The sequence below is a fragment of the Lemur catta genome, chromosome 8 (genome assembly GCF_020740605.2).
Source record: "Lemur catta isolate mLemCat1 chromosome 8, mLemCat1.pri, whole genome shotgun sequence".
NCBI lineage: Eukaryota > Metazoa > Chordata > Mammalia > Primates > Lemuridae > Lemur > Lemur catta.
Window position 1 is genome coordinate 35,327,012 of NC_059135.1, and position 12,112 is coordinate 35,339,123.

Below are 12,112 nucleotides of genomic sequence, written 5' to 3' on the forward strand. Positions count from 1 at the left end.
AAGCATATTAACCTGAGGGTATTGTTATTATTAGATGTGGTATTATGTATCATTCACTTAAATTACAAAAAGTATAGAACCAGGGGGGAAAAGTCTCTTTACTGTGACTCCTTTGAAAGAATGCTACCAAAATATTCTGAGAGCACATGCAGCATTAGCACATCCAAGACCTGAGATGTTGGAAAGACTCACCACAAATTAACAGTTTCAATGACATTATAAAATTATTCAAAGGATAAGTATTGCAGTAATGAGTTCTCGGCAGGAATCACAAAATCCTCTTACAGCTTCACGGTTTACTTTTTTGTCCCCCTCACTTCACCAGCTATCTAATCTATTAAAGTCATATTCACAGTTTGGAATGCTAACACAACTCTTCAAAAAAAAACCCAAAAAACAAAAAATCTCCACAGTTTCGGCCATCTCTAATCTTTCCATTGAGATTCATTCATATAAAAACAGCAAATGCATGCTAATTGAGCTTGGGTATAATTTAGTGGTTCTCCTGTTTCACTAACTTAAAAGAGAGAGAAAATAAACATCTACACTTTGATTTAAGGCACCAAATCAATCAACAACACATCCAATCTATATTGACATTTTCTCATGAAATGTCAATACAACTAGCTGGATTTCTGCTTTTCAACCTTTCGTCACATTGGAAACCTGGAACCATATAGGTAGAAAGCTACCTATTATATTGCTATGTCTGTTCTGCTACTCGAGTATACAAAGAACATCCAGGATTTGTAAATGCACTAGCTGTGATGCCTTTATCAGTCACTAAATATTGAGATGCCCTTTGAAGCTACTAAAATGTTTACAATTTTAGTTACTCTTTCAATAAATAGGCTTCAATGTCTTTCCATTCCACATGCACATAAACGTACATAACATGCATCATGAAGAGGACTTAGAGAATGCTAACCTTAGGACCTGAATTACATAAGCATGCCTCCTCCCTTCAACCTGCAGAGCGGTATTCTCCTTCCAGTCATCACTGGCAGTTGCCTTCATTCTAAAAATAACTACTGTCCCCCTGCCTCAAATCTTTATCATGCCACCCATCTTCACTCTTCCCTTTGCATTTTCCTTATTTGGCATCTTGTCACTGGTACACATCCATGATTCTGTACCAGCTTGCCATTCAAAAGAACTGCCAGTTAAAATAACCCTTCTTTTCCATGAGGTCAGAGGGAAAAAATAATCACAGAATCTCCAAGACAATCTTTTTATAATGTTGATGATTTTTGATGCTGCCGATAACACAGAGGCTAGTTCTTCCCCACCAGGGAAGCTTTCTATCCAATTAATTTTAGTTGTCCTTATAATTATTTTAAGCCATCAAGGTCCTGTTAATTATTGAATAAAGTAATATGACTCTGTTCAGCCATTTAGCTGACTCTTAAAAGTAGGATTCAAATGTCAAAGCTACTTAATTTTTACTAGCAAGCTACCAATTTGACTATCAATTACCAATCCAATAACATCTTTATTACCAAGTTTAGCAATGCCCAATACATAAGAAACTACATTGGCCAGGCACAGTGGTTCATGTCTGTAATTCCAGCACTTTGGGCAGGAGGATCACTTGAGATCAGACTGCAGTCAGCTATGATTACACCACTGTACTCCAGTCTGTGTGACAGAGTGAGACCCTGTCTTTTAAATAAAAAAAGAAAACTACATAAATTCTTGAACACAGATTCTTTTCTTTTTTTTTTTGAGACAGAGTCTCGCTTTGTTGCCCGGGCTAGAGTGAGTGCCGTGGCGTCAGACTAGCTCACAGCAACCTCAAACTCCTGGGCTTAAGCGATCCTCCTGCCTCGGCCTCCCAGAGTGCTAGGATTACAGGCGTGAGCCACCGCGCCTGGCCTAGAACACAGATTCTTGACCATATTCCCCTTCCTTGCAGAGCTACATTCAGGAACACAGAGCTGGAGTAGATTTCGATATACAGGTACATAGAAAAAAACTAACAAAATTATTAATGCCAGAAAAAAACAAAGTGCAGGAAAGGAAAAGCAATAGTTCATAACAATGGCTCAGTTGTAAGTAACATTTATATCATAAAACATAATATTAAATACTGTTCTAAAACAAAATTACAATAAGATTGTACTAAGAAACTGGACTATAGGAAATGAGAAGATATGCAGAGAAGTGGGAAGAGCACTAAGTCATTCTTCATTAAATAGATAATGAATAAAACTGAAAAATCAACAATGAGTAGTGAACATATTATCTGGAAATATGGTGATGAACAGCAAAATAATCAACTAAGGAACTAAAAGGGTTCCATATATCTCAGATGGAAGAATATGAAAGGAGGAAACAGGACAGATTTTTTTTTTCTTTTCCCTAAGAAACTTCACAGAACTATTTGATTCTTTAAACTATATTCATGTATAACTTTTAATAAAAAACTAAAAGTTAGCAATTATAAATTTAAAAAACTGTAGTTGACAAACCAATAAAATTGTATTATGTCATGTGTGGAAGGAAATGAATTACTTATAGTTTAAAGATTTTCACAAGAATTTGTTTGCAATTTTAATCACAATATGCAAATATTTGAATTCCAATTTGTGGTATTATTTTTGGTTACTTGCTTGGAATTAATTCCAAGATGTGGGGAAAGACTACAAAAATTTTAACACTTTTCAGGTCTTGTCACACACTTTCCAAATTGATTCCTAGAAAAATTAAGCTTGGTTATACTGCCACCAGCAGTATGATCAAAGCACTCTCATTAGCACTCAGTATTATCAATTTTGAAATAAGTAAAAGATCTTCCCTTATTTTTAATTTATATTTCTAAAAGTGTTCCTGATGTCTCCATATTTTTATCAACATATATGAGCTTTTATATAACATACGACTTGGGTATTTTCTGCAAAATACCTTCAGTTCTGTTTCATGCCTTTTTATTTTGATTACAATGTTTTCCCTTTCATGTATAGATGTTTTCATGTACATGCAATGAAACCTATTGATTTCTTTGCAATTTCTTCTATGATTTCTAAATTTAAGAGGTTTCCTCCCATATTTAATATATATTTACTTCTTTTAAAAAAAAGGTATAATTAAAAATAATAAGACCCCTAAGGAAGACCTCCTCACATCTACTTCTTTCTTAGGAAAAAGAAAACTGTCCATTAAACTAATATCCAACACTTACACACTTATCAGTTAACTAAAAAACTTTTTGTTTTAGTCTCAATAATACTTTCAAGTAGTTGTGTTTAGGTAAAAATCTTCATAGGAAAAGCTTTAATGTTTGTTTTATAAATTACATATGATATGAAATTATAAGTACAGTGAATTTAAAAAACATTTTTTTCTGGCTGGGAGCGGTGGCTCACACCTGTAATCCAAAAACTTGGGAGGCCGAGGCGGGCGGATTATTCAGCCTGAGCAATAGCAAGACCCTGTCTCTACTAAAAAAATAGAAAGAAATTAGCAGGACAATGTGGCACATGCCTGTAGTCCCAGCTACTGGGGAGGCTGAGGCAGGATTGCTTGAGTCCAGGAGTCTGAGGTTGCTGTGAGCTAGGCTGACTCCACGGCACTCACTCTAGCCCGGGCAACAGAGCGAGACTCTGTCTCAAAAAAAAAAAAAAAAAAAAAAAAAGAACATTTTTCTTAATATATTAATATCTTTCAGTGATTTCACTTTAGCAAACCTTTCTGATTTCCTTCTTCAGTTTTTTAAAAACTGTTATGATTAAAGAAAATAAACTATATTTAAACAGGTTATATATACTGAATTCTTTATTTGAAAAAACTAGAATATCCTAATTTAAAACTAAAATCTCAAAAAAATAAAAGTATATTTGAAACATTAACAAGTTATGAATTCAGATGATAGTCTAAAAAAGGGTCCATGGGAATAGAAAATATGATCTCACTGCTTTATAATGTATACATTATATACAATACATAACACAATTGTTACATATAATTTTATATATAATTATGTTATAATTAAATAGCATATTATAATTATATAAGATATTTTTCTAATTATATCATTTTGCTGATCTCATTTATACTGTAATAAAAAAATGTATTATTCCATTTATATTGAAAGGTATATAAATCAATCTTTCCATAGTTCCCTTCATCAGGAGGCTATGTTCCTCTATGACACAGTACGAAACATACTTCTTCACATGCAAACAAAGAGTGTTAAGGATTCATCTTCAGTAGAGGTAGACTGAGAGGTAATATACCAAAACATTTGTTCAAAAGCCTACAATTATGAACTGCTTTATGAGAGGAGTGGGAGAAGAGAAAAAGGAGGACAGGGTAAGGCAAAGAGGACAGAGGCAAGGAGAAGCATAAAAATAAATATGATACAGTTTTTACTCTGATTGAGTTACAAGGAAGACACAATCAACTTTTCAATTAGAGAAGGTAAACTGTGAGAAAAGCCACAGAAGTAATATAGACACAGTGAGACAGAGTTAGGTGGTAACCCAAAGTTGATGGTCACGGGCTTCCTATTCCTTTTCCAACTCCAAGCATAATAAAGGTGCTACTGATCCGGTGTGATGGCTGTAATCCTAGCACTTTGCAGACTGCAGGACTGCTTGAGGCCAGGAGTTCAGACCAGCCTGAGCAAGAGCTCAGACCTTGTCTCTACAAAAAATAGAGAAATTAGCCAAGCATGGTAGCATGCACCTACACGGCAGGCTGAGGCAGGAGGATTGCTTAAGCCCAGGAGTCTGAGGTTACAGTAAGCTATGATGATGCCACTGCACTCTAGCCTGGGCAACAAGAATGAAACTGTCTCAAAAAAAAAAAAAAAATAGACAAAATTAAAAAAAAAACTAATTACAAAATAATAATAAAGGTCTGTATTTTCTGTAGAAGGAAAATGGAAAGGCAGAAGAGACAAAAAAACTTCTATACTATTTAGATGAGGAAAACCTGAAAACTCACATTATTATCTACAAATTGATCATATGATTGAACATTTTTCTATTTTACAAAAGCAGCTATAGACAATACCTAAATGAATGAGGAAGCAACGTTCCCCACTAATAATTTACAAAAGCAGGCATATTTGGGCTGTGTGCCATAATCTGCTGACCCCTGACCTAATCTACACGTTAAAAATATTCAAATATATATGAATTCAGCAGATAACTCTAGGAGAAACCACTATTTTAAAATTCAAAAATTCACAGGCGACAGAGCAAGACTCTGTCTCCAAAAAAAAAATTCACAGAATATATAATAAAAGTGAATTTAGAAAAATGTTTATAGAGGTATCAGGGCACATCTGAAATGGTTTCTTTTTACTTAGATACTAAAGTGAATAGCACAAAAGGATATGTATCTTTGTGACCTTCTCACTACACTAAAAGTGACTGAGATTTTCTACTTCCTATATTGAATGAATATAAATCTAAACCTAGAGTGATCACTGACAAGTCTTAGATAATTACAGAGGATTAAAATTAACCTCTTTCACAGTTCATTGTAGTTATTATAATAAAACTTCTGGCCTTATGAAAGTACATAATCTTATTATATTAATAAGATAAGATCACTTCCTATAACATTCTTACTTTTCTAATCCCTGAAAACCTTTTCTGAATGGGATGGGTGGTCCCTAAAAGTAGGGTACATATTAAGGGTAAAATTATGTCTGTTAGAAATGTTAATATGAGGTTAAGTATTACCTGATACCTCCCTTTCAGCAGCAAAATATATAAAAAATGAGTAATTACACAATGATTATAAAAATGGTATAAAATCACGTACCATTTTTCCATTGTGAAAATAAATTAAACATTACTTGAACAAGATTTTAGATTTTACCCTTATACTTGTACAAACCTATAGCCACCATCTATAAAATCACCACCACCAGCATCCTATTCTAACATCTTTTAACAAGAAAAATCTAAGATTTAAAATCTATTAAATAGCCAATCCTTATATCTGGCAATCTAAAAAAATCCTTAGTACATTATTATAATAGAAAAATGGCACTTTGACATTGAATTTATGTGATACAGTAAATTGTGCTCTGAACATTATGTGTGGTCTCCTAGGCAGTCAGTTTAGAAATAATTTCAATAATACTATTATTATTTTAAGCTTTACAATTTCAGCTTCATCTTGCTTCATACCTACTGAACATACTTTTGAATTTCTGGTTAATTTTTATTTGAGAATATACTTGGTTATTTTAGTAAAATCTAAAAGTCATTGTGTGGTCCACCCATAGAATTTATGAACAAAGAATAAAAAGGAAAAAAGTTTGCAATATGGATAATTGGTATAATCTGAATGAAACCTTAGAGTTTACATGAAGGACTATAGGAAATCGTATGGGTTATGAAGAGGTCCTTGAGACTTTCTATTTTTCAAAAATCATTATATAAAACTCATAGTTTAAAACAAACAAATAAAAAAGCTCACAATATGAATTTAACATTTTCAAACTTTATTATTAGTACAGTCAAAACAATACAAAGTTACATGGGACTAAACTAAGCCAGGAAGCAGATTTTTATAACACTCTTTCAAAGATAAGGAGATACACTCCCTCTGATTAAATTAATAAAATTGTCATTCATACACACCGCTAACTTCAAAGATATATTCCTAACATACTACCCTCTTCCTGTTTGACAATTCCACATATATTTTTGCAAGGTTACTTGGTAACACTGTACTGTTTTATCTCCATCCAAAATTCACCCCTTACTGGGAAAACTGGGGTCTAAAAGCAATCAAAATTAACCAATTCAAAGACTATGTCCATCTTAGTAGAACCCTAACCAGTTGGAGGAAATCCTAAAATAGACCAGATTTATAGCACTAATAAATCTAATTGTAATTTAAATAGTATCTTGTTTTAGGAAAAGGTGAAGGTGAAGAAAATTTCTAGGCAAATTAAACGCTAGAGGGCAGCATCAAACTGTAGAGGTTTAAACTGGGCAGTTTTGACTTGCAAACTTTAAGCTATTATATATTTTTTGTTTTTTCTGTTACAAAGGAAAAAACTTTGTTTTGACTGTTTACATTTCTCTTCCATTTCCTACTGTGTATTTTCTTTTGCATCTTTGACTTGTGAATATCAGTTGAAAATGCACTAGTAATAATATCCCTTCGATATAAAACAAAACTCATGGCATTTCCATTCTTGAGGTAGGCACTATATAAATAAGGGCTGATATTTTTATCCAAAGTATTTCCTTAGGTTAATGCAAAATTTAAGTTTGGTTTCACTCAATAAGCATTTTAGATTAAAGAGCTTGACAAACAAGCTTTGCACATTTATAAATGTGTCATGAATAGCATGGGACAAAAAGCTGTGGAGTATGTCCCCTCTCAAGAAATTTAATTTGGAAGAGAAAATAAGATACACATATGTAATCATAAATTATGACATGCAAGAGAAGCAGGAAAAACTTCTATGGGTATTACACATGAGTAATGATATAAAACTAGTAGGATAACTGTGTCCCCTCAAAGGCCCAGTAGAGATCACCAAACCTCACTATGGGGATAATCAAGTTATCAGGGTAAAAGAAAAAGAGAAACCAAGTCCTTCAACAACTAATTAAAGAACTGAAACGTTTGCATGTAGAAAAAGAAGGGGGCCAGGCATCACGGTTTATGCTTGTAATCCTAGCACTTTGGGAAGTGAGGTGGGAGGATGGCTTCAGCCAGGAGATTGAGATCACAATAATCTACGATTGGGCCACTAAACTCCAGCTTGAGCAACAGAGCAAGACCCTGTCTCTAAGTTAAAAAAGAAGAAAGGTAAAATGAATTAAGAATCTAACACTTTAGGTTCATTATCTCATTTAATGGTCACAGTAAACCCACGAGGTAGGTTTTTTAGTACTTCAAGTTCACAGATAAAAAAATCAAGATAAAGCAACTTGCTCAAGGTAACCAAACTAGATAACAATAGATTAAAGTTTTGAAACTTACTCCAAAGCCCCAAATTTTTTCCAATACTGAGGGCAGAGGGAGGAGGGGGGAATAGAATAATATTAACAAGGTAAATTTCTCTAATTAAAAGCAAATGATCTCAGCTGCTGAATAATTTCCCTTGCTATAATACCTATAGTCTATTGTCTCCATAAATCACTTTTAAAAAGACACACCCCCTAGAGTAGTACTTGCATACTAAACTTGAGGCCTCCTCAATGTACTTCAAATCAGCTGCTCAAAAAAAGGAAAGAACCATGTTACCTTTTAAGCCATTAGTGGAATATAAAGGGAAAAACTATTAATAGCATGAGTTATCATGCAATATATTATTGATGTCACCTCATAAAAGGTCTTTCCTAACCACTTCTTTTAAAGCCGCACCAAAGTCATTCTTGCACAGGGGTTCTTATCAAGTGGCCTGTGGATAGACTTTAGGTTTGTAAACACAGATAAGGGAAAAAAGGTGAATCTTAAATTTTAATTAACCTTGACATTTAGTTTATTCCTTCAATTAAGAATGCAAAATTACGTTAAGTACCTACAGAAGTTTTAAGTTTAAAATTCTTTAAAGCATTTAAAATAAATTTAAGTTATGGAAAGATCATTTAGTCCTCACTACTTGGAAATCAGTCATTATTAAACCAGCCACTACTCCTGATATTTAATGCTTCACTAAAGCATGGATTACTTCATAAATAAATAATATCTTGATAACTACACTTCAATACAATTGGTATCGCTTATCTTAGGTATTTCATCCATTTAAAACCATCATTCTGAGGTTCATCACAGAAAAGAGTTAAAAACCCCTGCCAGCACTTATTTACCTCAGCACTTATCACTGATGCTATGTATGCGTTTCCTTCTCAAATCACTTGTCCTCATTCTGTGCGGCCTCAGGGACAAGTGCCGAACTTTTGGTAACACTACTGTAACATTCAGTGCGTGCAGGATGTGGGTCGTCTGTCATGGATTCCCAAGGTCTAGAAAAAGTGACTGCCTCACAGTAAGGTATTCAAATAGTTACACAAGAGGGGCTCCAATTATAAAACAGCACACAAGAGTCCTGAGATAAGGTTTTCAACTGCATACCACAACTAATTAAATTCTAAATCTACAGCTTTTCCATTACTTGTTCCTAATTATGTAGAATTTAGGTACCCATCCAGAAACACAATGTAAATGTAAACTACATGCTACTTTTGCTCCAAGAATGACTCAGTTCCAAAATAAAACTAGGACTTACCAGAAAAAGACATAAATGAAAGTTAAAAAAAATGTATAAACCTGTGGTCTTTTTTTTTTTTTTAACTTAATGTGTTTTGTGTCGTCACTATTGCTTAAAACAGGTACTTGAGTGAACAGTCCTTCCAGCTGAGGACCAGGGCTCTGCTGTGGCATTTCTTCCTCATGCCCAGCTCCTTACAGACAGCCCATGTGGACGGACGGGCGCCCACGTGAACATTTCTTTGCAGAAGCCACAGGAAGACCTTCAACGTCATGTCGCCCGCGCCCTCGCAAGGCCCCCTTCTTAGATGGGGCGTTAGGGGGATCCCAAGGCAGAGGCTGGGAGTTCAGCAGATTCCCAGACCCGGAGAGGGGGGTCCGCAAAGGTTCCCCGACGCGCTCCCCCGGCCGCGCCCCACATCGCTCTCCACCTCAGGGCCCTCGGAAACAAAGCCGGGTGGCCGCGCCACCTCCACCCCGCCCGGCCTCCCCCACCACCCCCGCGCCCCCCTGGCCCTGAGCTCCGGGAACCCCAACAGACTGAAATGTTAACTCCCCCGCGCTCCGCCTCGGCTTTCCGGGTAGTCAGGGAGAAAACAAGTAGGAGGCGCCGTCGTCCGTTAGCCTCCCGGTACCGGAACGGCGGCACCGAGGCTCCATCCCAGGGTCCCTTCACCGACCCCATTACAGAGCAGAGAGGAGACCAGGAGAGGGAGACCCAGGGGAGTTCGTCGCCAAGCCCCCCAAAGACCTGCCTACAGATCCTCCCACTCTCCGGCCACAGGGTCCCCGCCTCTGCCGTCTACACCACCCGCGGCCCGCGCGCAGCCCCCTAACCGCCGCCGCCGCCCGCCCAGCGGTCACTCCCCGACCTCCCGCGCGGGTCCCCCACCCTCCGCAGGACCCTGAGGGCGGCGCGGGGCCCCGCACGCGTGGTGGACGCTGCTGAGCCACCCACTCCGCCGCCCGCAGCAGCCCGGAGCGCACACGAGGAGCCGCGGCGCTCCACGCGCTGCCCACCACGCGCTCTGCTTTGGCTCGCCGCCGCCGACTGCAGCAGCTGCGGGAACCTCAGCGCCCGGGTCCCCAAGGGACCCAGCCCCGACTCCCCGGTTCTATTCTCCTTTTCTACCCCCCCGCCGTCCCGGGACTTGCAGTCTCCGCCGCGCATGGGGCCGGTTCTGGGGGAGGGAATGTAAACAAATCGGGGTTTTATAGTTACCTCACACTCGAGTGCCGTGTGCATCTCCTCTCCGCTCGGTACCAAACCCCAGCTGCACCAAATCATGTATTCACCAAAGCTGGCTGCGCTAACTTCGTCGCGGAGGCCCGCGCGTCAGACGCCACGATACGCTAGCGGCGTATAAGGCCCACTCAGGTCCCTGCGCAGCCGCACCCCGTCCGCCTATGGGTGCTACGCTATGGGCGCACACGCACCGCCTAGCCGTTCGCTTCGAATAACGCCGCTTGCGTAGGGGAACTGCACCACTCGCGAGTTCTACACCGATAGTGGGAGCAATGAGAAATTCGAGTCTACGCAAACTGCGGAGCTCTGAGGCTCCGCGCTAGTTTTGTTCCAAGAAAGGACGCCGCGGGGGAGTTGGGGCGGCTTCTAACGCATGCGTGGAGCGCCCTTTACCTCTCGCTTTTTCTCCCGGCTTTGCATGTCGGTTGCTGAGGCCTTGGGCTGGCGGATGAGTAATGGGAGGCCTAATCGCAAACGCTTTAGCCAAAAGGCTTCAGAGTGATAAATTAGCATGTTTATCCGTACTCGAGTTAACCATCTACATCGAATTAATCCCTCCTCCTTTGTTAAAGTAACCTTCTCGGTCTCGTAGGGCAAACGTGAATTTATATTTATTTAGTGCGCAAGTGCTAGGTGTTTTGTATAACTCCTCCCCCGACCCCATTTATTGTAAAGCACACTTACGGTGGGTCTTCCAAGCCTAAAAGAAAAAGTTGAGTCTTGAGAGTATGTCACGCATTCAGAGTAATTCTCGAGGCTTTGGCAACTTTCTAAGGTCTTCCACCACCTCCTGCTCCTCAACTGATTGATTATTTATTAACACTCAACGGCAAAAACTCCCCCAGTCCAGCCAAGCAATTCCATGGACTCCTGCCGACATCGTGCTCATTCTTGCTCCCATTCCTTCCTTCACACCATACCTCCCTTCTGAATCGTCTCCTCCCCTCTTCTTAAGCAACCAGCAACCCACATTTTTTTAAAAGGTGGCTCTGGACACCTTCCCTTTGCTTCATTACTCTGCTTCCTGGCTCTTACTTAATCCACATGTTGAGGCTTATCTGTATGCTGCCTGGGGTGCCTGTGTTTCTGTATTCAACCAGCATCTACCTACTTAATAGTGAGAATGAGTTCTGGGGGGTGCCTTGCTACTGCCTAGCAGAGTGCATAAAACCATGGTCAATAGTAATAGCAAGCTTTGCTATGTGTCAGGTACTTCCAAAGTGCTTTACATGTATGTTAATTTAATCCCTGTAACGTAAGGAGGTAGGAATTATCCAGGAAACTGAGGCACAAGACAGACATTAAATAACTCGCCTAAGATCACAGAGCAGGTAGGGACAAGAGTTGGGATCCAAACCCATTCATTATGGCTAAGTACTCCTGCTATTCTACATATTAATATTATACCTTCATGGAAGAAGATTATTTTGTTTTTGTTTTGTATCTCTACAAAGAGTCTTTTAGGTGCTTAATAAATGCCTAAGGACTGCCAGGAAACTAAGCTACTCATATCCTCCTTTTCTTGTTTGGGAAAGCCAATCTATGGACCTCACTCCTGCTGGCAAAGGGAGGAAAGAGGTTAAATCTGAGTCCTAATTTCAAATCTAGCTATTGCCACTAAATGTGGGAGACAACGGCTATCGTCCTCAGATTCATGGATAAGTTAAGGGGATT

The 12,112-nt window shown here is 38.6% G+C and overlaps 1 protein-coding gene across 3 annotated transcripts in view; it reads right to left on the minus strand.

Annotated features, from left to right (window-relative positions):
* The window catches only part of SLC39A10 (solute carrier family 39 member 10), a 63,584-nt gene extending 52,640 nt beyond the window's left edge, over positions 1-10,944 (minus strand). Inside the window, exon 1 of one of the 3 annotated variants that reach the window (XM_045558987.1) lies at positions 10,686-10,944. The gene's annotated coding sequence lies outside the window, so the exon portion shown is untranslated. Of the gene's footprint in view, positions 1-8,792; positions 9,655-10,414; positions 10,567-10,685 lie in introns of those variants that run through there. The other 2 variants (XM_045558983.1, XM_045558984.1) reach the window with 2 other exon arrangements.
* Between the last annotated feature and the right edge of the window lie 1,168 nt (positions 10,945-12,112).